Source organism: Pipistrellus kuhlii, unplaced genomic scaffold (assembly GCF_014108245.1).
Source record: "Pipistrellus kuhlii isolate mPipKuh1 unplaced genomic scaffold, mPipKuh1.p scaffold_m20_p_14, whole genome shotgun sequence".
Taxonomy (NCBI): domain Eukaryota; kingdom Metazoa; phylum Chordata; class Mammalia; order Chiroptera; family Vespertilionidae; genus Pipistrellus; species Pipistrellus kuhlii.
The window spans coordinates 25,629,233-25,641,496 of NW_023425449.1; the positions used below are offsets into that span (position 1 = coordinate 25,629,233).

Sequence of the window (12,264 nt, forward strand, 5' to 3'; positions counted from 1 at the left end):
ATATAGGATATCTTTAGAGACAAAAATCTCTGTGAAATAAAATAATTTCAAGCATAGGCCAATGGCCTACTTCTGAACAACACTCAACAAAATGAAATTCCAGCATAATAAACCAATTTCAACAATTCCTGTAAGTCTGGACATACAATTTTTAGTTCAAAGAGGAAATGCCCTCTTTGTATCACCAAATATTGGGGACTGGGGTAATTGATAAGATTAAAAAGTAAAAATCACCAGGATGTTCTGGTTTAGGCATTTTGTTGTTCTCTCTCTGGTTCTCTAACCACATCTTTTATTAATTTGGGGTTTTGGCAAAGGCAACGTGAAAATGTTAACTCTACATTGCCTAATAGTAAAACCCTAAACGAGAACTGTAATCCTATTAAAACTTAGGGCTTTCTACTAAGTGACCTTCTTTGCACATACTTTTTCATGAAGAAGTAATTTAATGATAAAATAAGCCAGAAGTCATTTCTCATTTCCAGAGCATGGCTCCTGTGGGACCCTCTTCTGGTTTTACAAGGGAGCATTTTGGAAAGAAACCCTAACTCAAAATAGCATAAGCTAGAAAGACAATTCACTGGTACATTCCTCAGAAGTCCGAGGGTTTGATTGGTTTCAGAGATGGCTGCCTGGAGGGGCTCATTCGTGTTGTCAGGACTCTCCGTGCCTCTAGTGCTGGGTTGCCTTTCTCGCCTCATAGGCTGCTCCAGCTGCTGCAGGCTGACGTGGCATGGCCTCAGAAGCTGCCTTATCAGTTTGGAAAAAGTACATTTTTCCTGGTCAGGTCTCCCCTCACTCCCATTGTGCTCGGGACATGAGAGGCACTGCTATTGGCAGTTCTGACCCACATGCCCCTGCAGTGGCCAAGGAGGTTTATCTTACTTCGGAGTAAGAGAAGGTGCTATGGGAGTAAGAAGCGATGGGGATGATAGAAAATAACTTCGTACTACTGTTACAGGACTTTTGGGGTGAAGGGAGACCACAGCATAACTTGTGATCACGTGGAGTGCGTTAGTGTGCCAGAGAAAGGTTCCTTTCAAAACCAGTATCTTGTCACTTTCTTAAAATGATTGTCTTGTAAGTAGCCAAACATGTATTAGGAAAGGCTGATTTTTATTTCTTTGATAATTTCTGATCCAGGATGAAACAACAGTCAGACAATTTGAATATGGATGAACTTGCTGAGAGAATGGGATGAATGCAATTGCATCTCAAATGTACGAAAGGTATACAAGAAATCTTTGGTAAACATGTTAGAGGAATCATTATGTTGTGAGTGCCTCTCATTCAGTCATCCTGATAAATACGGGAGTTCATCTTTTAGGTAGCAAAAAACTATCACAGAATGTGTTTTGTCTTCCTAAAATAACAAATCCCCCTAAAAAACTAACCCCATGATTAAGCACATCTAAAGAAAAAGCATTCCCAAGCCATAACATTAGGAGATGAATAATGATGCACTCCAAACTTTCATTTAATTTTGAAACATCAGCTGGCCCATACTCTAGGCTGGCAGTTGTACATCCATGGTGTTTGAGATTTGTCCCCAATATTCTTTACTAGCTTGTTAAAAAATGCCTTCAGAAATTAGGCCTACAAACACTGAGAAGGCCCATTGGAGTATATGAGAAGTTAGTCAGCAGAAAAACGCTGTCAGGCACCAAAGATCTGAATGGGATGGCTGCCTGGTGTGGTAATCTCAGCCACAGAACATGCTCTCAGTCTAGGTGCTACATGGTTTGATCTGGGGCTTCTTGGCAGCTGAGATCCAGGGGATTCTTCAGAGGGTGGGAGTGGGGCGGGGTAGGGGTTTGGAAGTGGAAGGGGGGTGGTTTGGGGAGGAGAGTGAGAGGAGGGGATGTATATGGGGAAAGGCGCAGGGTCAGAAGCCTGGAGGAGGCGTGGGGAGTGGAAAGTGGGAGGGGGCTGGGCGGGGTGGAGGTGGGCGGGGCGCTCCAGGGGGGCGTGCCCTCTGCCCGGGGACACGCGCTTTGGGCGACAGCAACTCGTTTAAGTTCCCTCCCTCGCCTCCTGGCAGAAGCCGGCCTGAGTCCTCCCACTCGGTGCAGACCGAGCCATCATCGCGGCCGCTGCTAGCCGGGGCCCTCCGCGGCCGCGCGTCCTGGGCCCGCTCGGCCGGCCGGGTCCACCCTCCTCCAGTGGCCCCCGCGGAGGCGGCTGCGAGGAGGACTGGGCGGCCCTTGCAGCCCGCGATCGGTCCTCCAGCAGCGCCGGCGGCGGCCGGGATCCCAGCCCTCGCGGGCCCCGGACTCTCCCTCCCTGCCAGCCCTGGGAACCTGGCTCCCGGCTCGGGCTGCACCGCCCGGGACCGGGGAGCGCGGCCGCCGAGGTAAGGCTGTGCCGGCTGCCGCCTGGTCGCGGGAGGGGGCCCGCGCCGCGCCCCGATCGCGGACAATGCCGAAGCTGCGAGCTGCTGGAGAGGAGCCGGGTCCTCCCCTGCCACCCACCCGCCCGGCCTGGGGCTCGGTCCCCGCCGGCCTTGGGGCTGTGCTGGCCTGGAGGGACCCCGGCCGGCTTTCTGGGCCGAGAGAGGCGCGGTGCCGCCGCTCTCCCTGCGCGTCCCGGGCTCCGTGGGGAGGAGGCCGAGCAGGGGCCCCGGGAACCACCACGCCGGGACCCGCTGGCCGCGCCGGGGATGGGGGGCCGGGCTTGCGGGGCGGAGAGGTGGGCTCCCCAAAAGCGCGCCCGCTGATTGCTGCAAGAGGAGTGGGGTCGGCGAGGGATGGATCTCTGCGGGGCCATGTCTCCTGGGAAGGTCTCTAACCTCAGGCGATAACCCTTTGGTGGGGGGGTGTCAGTATCTCCTAATCGCTGGCCGGGGGTTCTTGCAAGCATGCAAAGCTGGGGGTTCTTGCAAGCATGCAAATTCAGAGGCTCTGAAAGTTTGTGTTTGTGTCCCCCTCTCCCCCCTCCCAATCATCTCCAGCCTTGGTGTCAATTGTCTCTACTTTCTTTGAAAGCATACGGATTTGAAATAGAAATTCATTATTCTTGGCTCAGCGCGTGCCCCCTTCACCCTGCGGAGCTCATAACTTGGCAACAAAGCGCGCGCACAGGCCGGGGGAAGCCCTGCCGCCTGCCGCCCAGCCCGGTGCCCGCGGATTGTCATGAGAACAGGAGCTGCTCAGTCCTGAGCGGGAGGCGGAGAGAACTTTGCCGCGTTGCTTACATTACTCTGCATTCTGGAAAGTGGAAAGAAAACACCTGGTGCCCAGCTCTTGAACCCTTTCAAGTTGCTGCTCAGATTTGCAGCCACCAAAAATAAGCAGGCTTTCTTTCCTGCCTGAGATAAGGCAAACGCGGGAGTTCCCCCCCCCCCCCCCCCCGCCCCGTCCTGTGCAAAATCTGGCACACATCTGTGACAACATTGCACCGCTGGCGTTGTGAGCACTACACACAGCTCTATTTTTGAGAAGGGGAATCTGATAGTAGAATAAGCATTTTTTTTTTTCCCCCTTTGCAACATAAAGTAGTATGGCTTCCATTTTCATTTCCCCTTCTTGGCTTTGAAAATATTTATACTTAGAGTCATTCTATGGGAAATACCTGCATTCACTTGTACTTACTGTGTGACCCCACAACCCCTGATCTTAAGCATGGTTATTTAACATAAGGGTGAGTTAATGGTAAGCCAGAATTCCTCGTCGATAGTAAACCTCCCGTTGATCACCCCATGGGATTTAACCTACGGTATTACTATAGATCATACAGCAGTAAAGTCACAGTTTGAGCAGGGAAGTGGCCATGCTTTGTCAACCTGGTCATCTATAAAGGGCTTAGGACAGTCCCCGGAATACAGTGCTAGGTAAGTGTGAGCTAATTTTATTTAAAATTTTTATTATCAACCTACGTGTGTTTTTCTGTTTGCAAAAATGGATGTTTTGGTGTTTAATTTTATTTTATTTCTTAAATCCCAGACCTTTTAAGTCATAGTCTCTTTTAAGCTTGTGGGTTAATTTTAGATCGGAACTGAGGTTGGATTGTTTTTCTTAGGACTGACAAGTTGTTCTGTGTATTCTTATGCATGGTAAGAGCCGGCTTAGTAAGTCTTCCCTAGGGACCAGTAAGGGCCAGAACACAGCCCTGAACCCAGTCTGCAGACACTTTTCACTATAAGGAGACCTACTTTTCCTTAGGAGGCTGACTGGCTAAGGAGAAGCCTAGCCTTAGGAACCAAACCCTCTGGTTCTCTGAGTTTTGAATAATACTTGCTGCTCTTAGTTGAAAGAACCGTGTTGGCCCAGCAGCCAGGTAACTCCCACTGTGCTAACGGGTAATAAAGGACATATGCATCAGCCAGAGCATGTCATTCTTATTCATGCTTTAAAAATCTTCAGAGCAGGATTGATAGCTAACAACCTAAGAAAAAATAGAACTACCGTATTCACTGGCCATGAGTTTGCTGCCTAGATATTTTAATAGATTGTCAGAAGTGTACTTTCATTTTGAGACAATCCCCCTCTCACACCCCCACAACCCATTTTATTGTGAAGTGACATCCTTTTCATCCCTGAACAGTTTAGTTAGTTAAGCAAAGGCATGGTGCAGACACAAAGCTGCTGTAGGCACCGTGCAGCAGTAGATGGTGCTGTGGCTAATGCTGGAGGAGGCATATGGCTCCAGTGAACTCAAGAATTCACTGGAGGGATTCATTTGGCAACCCAGTCACTTGCCCTCTTCCCAAAATACACCCTCACCCAAAGATACCATTCAACAATGTTTTTAGGAATAAAAAGTTTGTGCCTTGTGTTTTTTACTTTGTAAGACTCAGCCAGATTTTCCTCTCTGAAACGGTAGTATTCTAGGTGTTCAGACAAGTGCTGCTTATAAAAATATTATATAGTCAACTGTATCCTTACTCTTATTTTCCCACAATAGAGTGAGAATAACCATTCTGAGCCTAGAGGAGCCCCAACTAATGTGGACTCCCCCTCCACCACCACCCTCAATAGTTCTAATAGGAGAAATAAATGATAAGAAACCTACTTGCATCATGACTGATTTAAAGAAAATAACTTTGTAGGGGGATTCTCACTCATTCTGATTTATATCCCTTTTCTGACTCCCAGTATGATGCAGAGAAGATAGATTTTTCAGGGTGAAGATGGAACCTCTACAAAGCTATGGCTCATCCAAGAAAAGTATATTCCTTCGGTTTAGTACAGCATTGAGGGTAGAAAGTGAATACACTCAGAACGTGGGTTCCCTAGATTGTAATCAGATACCCATGGGGGCCAGTGCTGGGACCCAGCTAGTCCTGGGCAGCGGGCACGGCATTCTCTTTCCTCCTCCAACACAGGATGCTTGCTCTGGTCTCCTCTCTGCAGGTGAGGTGAAGTGACATGGCTGAGTCACGTAGCTAATAAGTAGCTATTTTAACCCAGATGTGTGTGTTCCCCTGCAGCCCATAGACCTTTCCACCACGCCACGAGGAATAAGCTATGGTTTGTGCCTTCAGGAAGGGCTCACTGGATTCTTTGGGGTTTTGATCCCAACAGATCTCTTCTTCATAACTCAGGGACGAGCTTTGAAATTCCCGGGTAGTATCGGGTCTAGTAATAATTAATGTCGTTTTTAAACATTCGTTTAAAATCTTGCTTGGTGTTGACTTGTATTGACATAACCTTCAAACACGTGGTATCTACAGAACGTGTGAAGTGCAATTAACAAGTTTTGCTTGAAAAAGTTTGTGTTTGGTTTGGTTTTTGTTGCAAAAACTAGGGCTAAGAAGATGGCGGATGAAGAGCATATTCGGCACTGCATGCTTTACGAGTTCCAATTAGGAAGAAAAGCAAGTGAGGCTGCAAAAAACATCTGTAGTGCTCTTGGTCAAGATGCAGTTAGCGCCAGGAAATGCCAGCGTTGGTTTGAGAAATTTCGCGAGGGAAATTTTTTGTTAGATGACAAGAGTGGTCGAGGCCGTGTGTCCAATTTTGATCAAGCTCTTTTGGTGCAAAATCCTCAAATTACCCAACAAGAGCTTGCGACAACTTTAAATTGTTCACAAAAAAACAATTTCCAATCAATTGCGTGCACTTGGCAAAGTCCAAAAGTTTGGAAAATGGGTTCCTCATGAGTTGACCAACAACAACCGTAATCAAAGACTCACAATTTGCAGTTCGCTCCTCTCTCGTCAAAACCGTTTGCCGTTTTTAGAGCAAATTGTTACCGGAGATGAAAAATATGGGTGCTGTATGTTAATTTGAAAAGGCGGCCTCAATGGTTGGACAAAAATGAGGCTCCGCAGCCCACGCCAAAACTTGACTTGCATGCGAAAAAAGTGATGTTGTGTGTTTGGTGGAATTTTAAAGGAATTCTTCATTATGAACTTTTACCATCTAACCAAACCATTACAAGTGCAGTGTATAGTGCCCAATTGGAAAGGTTAGCCCAAGCTTTAAGAGAAAAAGAACCTGTGCTGATTAATCGGAAGGGCGTAATTCTTCACCACGATAACGCACGACCGCATACTGCAAGAATCACTGCTGAAAAACTGCGCCATTTGGAATGGGAAGTTCTCCCTCAACCTGCATATTCTCCTGATATTGCCCCTTCCGATTACCATTTGTTTCGTTCTTTGCAAAACTTTCTTCTTAGAAAAAAATTTAATAATGAAGAATGCCTCAAAAATGCATTGACCGAATTTTTTGCATCAAAATCACAAGAATTTTACAACAGAGGGATTAAAACGCTTCCTGAGCGTTGGGCACAAGTACTAGAAAACAACAGCAACTATATTGTTGATTAAATTTTGTTGTATTGTTTAAATAAATTCGATTTAAAAAAGTATTAGAAAACGACATTATTATTAGACCTAATATTTGGCCATTGAAGAGTTCCAAACAGGAGAACTAGAGCTGTTTTTTGTGTGTGTGTGTGTGTTTTTTTTGTTTGTTTTGTTTTTTTTAGTTTTCAGAGGAAACCTAAAATTTCACAATACCATGTTAAAGATTGCTTGTTTTAGGAGGGTTGGGAAGGATAGCAGGTTTAACTTCTCTGAACTATGGAAAGGCCAATACAAATGACTTAGACGAAGAATGTGAAGAAATCGTAATCCATGTAGCTCAGGCAGTCAGGCGAGAGGCCTATGGCTCCCGGACCTCCATGAATTTCTTTCCCTTGGGTTAGAGGGGGTTTGTTCATTTTGATCACTTAGAAGTATCAGAGGGGATTATGTTGGTTGATGAAACATTGACTCCAATCCCTATTCTGTATATTTATTGTTGTTTTTAAACATTTTATACTTTAGCCAGAACCTGATTTATTTTTGCTTATGTTGATTTTTTTGGTATTAAACACATTATAGAAATTATATTTACATATAAATTATATATATATATATATATATATATATATATATAATACAAATTATATATATATATATATATATATATATATATATATATATATATTTTTGAGAATTGTTCAGAAGAGAACACAAATTTTGCCCAAAATGTTTATCAAAGAAGCTAAAGGTAGCAGTGGTTCGGAATTTTGACAGAAGTTATGGGATAATTTGCACAGAAGATTTTGGAGAGTAGTATTAAAAAATTTAGTTTTTCAATGTCCTTAGATGTCATCATCCAAACAATTAACAAAGATAATTAAGATATTAGGAAGGTTCAACACTGTTGCAGAATACATTTTCATCTTTTCTTAAATCTGGGTTTTTTGGATGATCTTTAGGTATACGAAATTAATAAAACTTAAATCATGCATATTCCTATTTTGACCCCTTAGGTGTTTTCCCCCCTTGTGATAAGGGACTGTGTGTGATTTTTTAAATTACATTTTTAACAGTGCAATCTGAGTCTTATAAAGAGGATCACATAAAACACAGCATTCAGACATGAGCCTTGGTTTTTGTTTTGTTTTGTTTTCAGGAAACTTGAGTAGATACAGCAAATTACTTTCCTCCTTTCAGCATGTTTGGTGATAAAAATAGTGAACATGTGGATGATTCAACAGTTTTAAACTGCTGGGACTTTAAGACTAAAAATTTAGAGAGACGTTCAAAAGCGAATCCTAAGCAAAAGGAAGCAATATGTCATTTGGCAGACAGGTTTTTAGAAGAATTATAAGAATTCTGTGGTGTGTTTTGTTTGTCAGAGTGAGATCAATGGGTTTTGAGATTGTCCAGTTCCAGATAGAGCTTTTAAAAATGTAATTCGGAAGCATATGGGAAATTTTTGAGTGGTTATGTTGTAATGCAAAGCACTTTTCCCCCTCGGAGCCCCATTAGACGTTTGCTTTATCTCTTTGTCTTTTGTAGGAGGAATCAGCTGAATTTTGGAATGATCATTCTTGCCAACAATTTTTTTTTTTTTTTTTTTATCCCACTGACTGGAACTTAATGAAACAAAAGAAACTATGCATAAGACTGTTGTTTAGTAACTTCTTCTATTATGATTATATTAAACAGATATTTATAGAGGATTCATTGTGTGCCAGGTGAGGGTACACAGCAGCCAGGAAACACAAGCTCCTTGCCTCTTTGAGGATTTATTTGCTATGTAAAGTGGGGGTGTGATAATAAAACAAATAAATAAATTACAAGCTAATTTTAAAAAAATATATTTTTTATTGATTTCAGAGAGAAAGGGAGAGGGAGAGATAGAAACATCAATGATGAGAATCATTGATTGGCTGCCTCCTACACACCCATACTGGGGATCGAGCCATATCCTGGGCATGTGCCCTTGATGGGAATTGAACCTGGGACCCTTCAATCCACAGGCCTATGCTCTATCCACTGAGCCAAACCGACTAGGGCAGTGGTTGGCAAACTGCAGCTCTCCAGCCACATTGCGGCTCTTTGGCCCCTTGAGCGTGGCTCTTTCACAAAATACCATGGCCTGGGCAAGTCTATTTTGAAGAAGCAGCATTAGAAGAAGTTTAAGTTTTAAAAATGTGGCTCTCAACAGAAATTTCGATCGTTGTACTGTTGATATTTGGCTCTTGACTAATGAGTTTGCCGACCACTGGGCTAGGTAGGGCATTATAAGCTCATTTAAAGCAGCCATAAGTGTAGTAAGGATGAGGGTGGCATTCAGGAACTGGCTGGGTGGTTTGGGAGGGCCTCACAAAGAATGTGTAAGATAAGATTCAAGTGGAAAAGGAGGCAAGCACTGGAAGTTCTCTGGGCAGAGAGGACGACTTGTGCAGAGGCCCCAAGCTGGGTGGAACCTTCCCTGATGCGCAAGAGTCAGCAGCTGAGGAGCCAGGCCAGAAGGGCCTCGTCGGCCATGGGAAGAGTCTCTTTATTCTAAATGTAGTGGGAGCTGCTGGGGGCTCTGGTATAAGGAGGGCAGGGCTCTAGTCTTCAGAACTGGCAGCTCACCCTCTCTGCTTTGTAGAGAATGGATTCCTGGGAAGAGTGGAAGCACGGAGCTGGTGAGGAGCCCGATGTGGTGACCGGTTCCACGTGGGCTGGAAGGGCAGCAAAGAGGAGATGGAGGGAATCCAGTGTTTGCAGGATTCTGGATTTCTCCTGACCTCTCACAACATTGATATGACGCTGCATCATTATTACATACACCACTAAGAAAGAAGTGTCAACTGACGGTCATGGGTGCCAATTCAACAGGAGTCTGCAATTTGGAGTGCGGTGGAGAAGGTCACTTTATTCGGTGCAAATAGCTCAGATGTGATACAGAACAGCTGCCGAACAGCATGGCAGCGGGGGCCGCTCTGAGGTGCTACAGCTCAATTAGGATGTGGCACAGCTGTGAGTCTGCCCTCAGGTGTCTCGGCTCTTAGGTGAGGCCCCTCTCCAGCGTGGCGGGACATCTTTGGTATTTCAGCTCCAGTTAGGGAAATGTGATCTTAAGCCTTTGGTGGAAAGGCTTAAGATCACATTAAAAGCGCGCTCTCCCAGCCAGGGGGGATCTGGCTTAAGGAGAGAGAAGTCCCTGCTTCTGGTCCCTGCCTGGCACATCCTCATGCAAATGGGGATTTAAAATCCTCACAGTTTGGTCTACAAAATACTGTCCCGATTGGTTGGAATGGAGCATCTCCGATTGTGTGAGGAAGATGCTGATTAGAGATATAGCGAGTGGCACAGTAAAGTCTCAGTCCTATTGGTTGAAATATTCCAGGAACTCCTTTATAAGGATTGCCCCAGCCTGGAGGAACTCAGTGCAGGCAGGCAGGTCCATGCAGGGATGGGGGCAGGCGGATCAGTGCAGGCGGCAGCAGTTTTGCGCAGGCTTCTCCCTAAGGCATGGCTTGCATGAGAATCCCCCGTTTAGAAATGGGCTGTGGTTTTAAATTCGAGCCCTGTTAATCTCCAGGAGCCCTTCTCGGTAGGCGTCTTCTTTTCTGGAGCCCACAGAAAGCACACTGCCAGGTAAGCTCTGACACCCCACCCGTTGTGACGCGGGTTCTGATTTCAGGTATTAAAACAGGCAAATAGATGTGTCTTAGAACCCATGAACTATGGTATATTCTGGAGGTCGAGCTGAGAGGGCTTGCCGGCTTGTATTGCATTTCTGTTTGCATCTGAAGGATACAAGTTGAATCCTGTCACCGCCGTCTCTCCTTATCCCAGGGGATACGTTCCAAGACCCTCGGTGGATGCCTGAAATTGCGGGAAGTTCTGTGCTCTGTATATACTTTTTCCCTTATGCAGACATACCTAGGATGAACTTTAATTCACAAATTAGGTAATTTCACAGATAGAGGATTCACTCTTACTGGGGAGACACTGCACAAAGAGGTGATTCATATCCTGAGCCAGATAAAGTGGGATACCACGAGACTTTAACCATGTTATTCAGAGAGGCGTCCAGTTTAACACTTAGGGATTGCTTATTTCTAGAATTTTCCGTGCCACATTTTCAGACCATGTTTGACTGCAGGTAACTGGAAACTGCAGAAAATGAAGCAGACACGGGGGAACTGCTGTGTTTAGGAGGACCTGGCGGTCATGTGCGGTGGAGTCACCTGCCTCTGGATCGCTCCGATGTTAGCCGTCTTTCTGATACTTTAGAAAAAACGGAGAGGAGGAGGCATTTACAGATTATTTGCCCACAAGTGCCCTACAGACGACTGGTCTCAGAGATGAGAAAAATTGGGACAGCTCAGATTTGTCAGGTTCAAGGGAAGTCAGAGACAACGCGCACACGCAGAATGGGTGGTGGATTGTTGGGGGTTACAGCTTTGTTTCCCTCTGATCCTGGAGCAGGGTGAGGGCTTGGTCCCGGCCCCCAGGAATGCCAGGCCAAACACTTACCCGTAGGCCAGCAAATAGGTACGCTGGTTACTGAGAGACTGAGTTTTCTGGCTGCGACTGGGTGAAGTTTAGTTACGGAGGCTATAAAACCTCCGTTTCCTGATCTGTGAAATGGGGACTGCAGCGCCTCCTCTATGGGGTTGTTTTAAGAGATACGTAAGATGATGCTTGCAATTGTATCTCATGGATTCCCTACGTGGCTCCACCTGGCTTGTCTCTTCTCATCGTACTGGTCGCAGGGTGCAAGTCCCTTTTTTAGAAGCCTCCCCCTCACCACCGAAGCTTAACGTAGCCCCTTCCCCAGCCACTCTTTTTTTCCCATGATCCTCTTTAATTTTGTCCAAAGCCCTCCTTCCTAACTGAGATTGTGTCATCTGTCTCCATGTTGTAAGTACATTTCTCCAAGTTGAAAGGGACTCTATGATAAAGTGACCAGATGTTCCCGCTTTTGGTGGGACAGTCCCAATTTTTAACAATTTGTCCCGTGTCCCACTGCGTTTTTTTTAAAAAAGTACCGGTTTTTGGAAAAATTGTTAAAAATCGGGACTGTCCTGCCAAAAGCAGGACATCTGGTCACTTTACCCTATGAGGTAAACTGCTGTGTCCACAATGTCAGAACAGTGTCAGGCCTCATCCTGGGCTTACTGCGTATTTACTCAATAAGGTGACCCTGCTGATTAGGAGGACCTTGGAGGCACAGCAAAAACAAGCAGGGAGCTTCTCCCGACTATGTGTGTGTGTGTGTGTGTACCTGAGGTTCAGTGGGCAGGTTCTGAGCAGTTTTGGTGGGAGGGGAGGGGAATGGAGGAGGGGGAGAGTTTATGTTTGAAAACATGGGTTTCTCGGGGTGGTTGGACATGCTTCTGTTTTGCCCTGGCATTTCAGAGAGGTCACTTGCTTTATCTTCAAGCTAATGGTTACCTGAGGCCTACCCAGTGCCCGAGATGCTGGTTCACAGCCACTTACCTCCTTCTCTAAAAGCCACAAGAGTAAACCTGGTGGGGCAA

At 45.6% G+C, this 12,264-nt stretch overlaps 1 protein-coding gene across 2 annotated transcripts in view; it reads left to right on the plus strand.

Annotated features, from left to right (window-relative positions):
• Nucleotides 1-1,983: 1,983 nt before the first annotated feature.
• The window catches only part of FAM110B (family with sequence similarity 110 member B), a 122,308-nt gene continuing 112,027 nt past the window's right edge, over nt 1,984-12,264 (plus strand). For both annotated transcript variants that reach the window (XM_045581428.1, XM_045581427.1), the window contains exon 1: nt 1,984-2,353. The gene's annotated coding sequence lies outside the window, so the exon portion shown is untranslated. The remainder of the gene's footprint in view (nt 2,354-12,264) is intronic.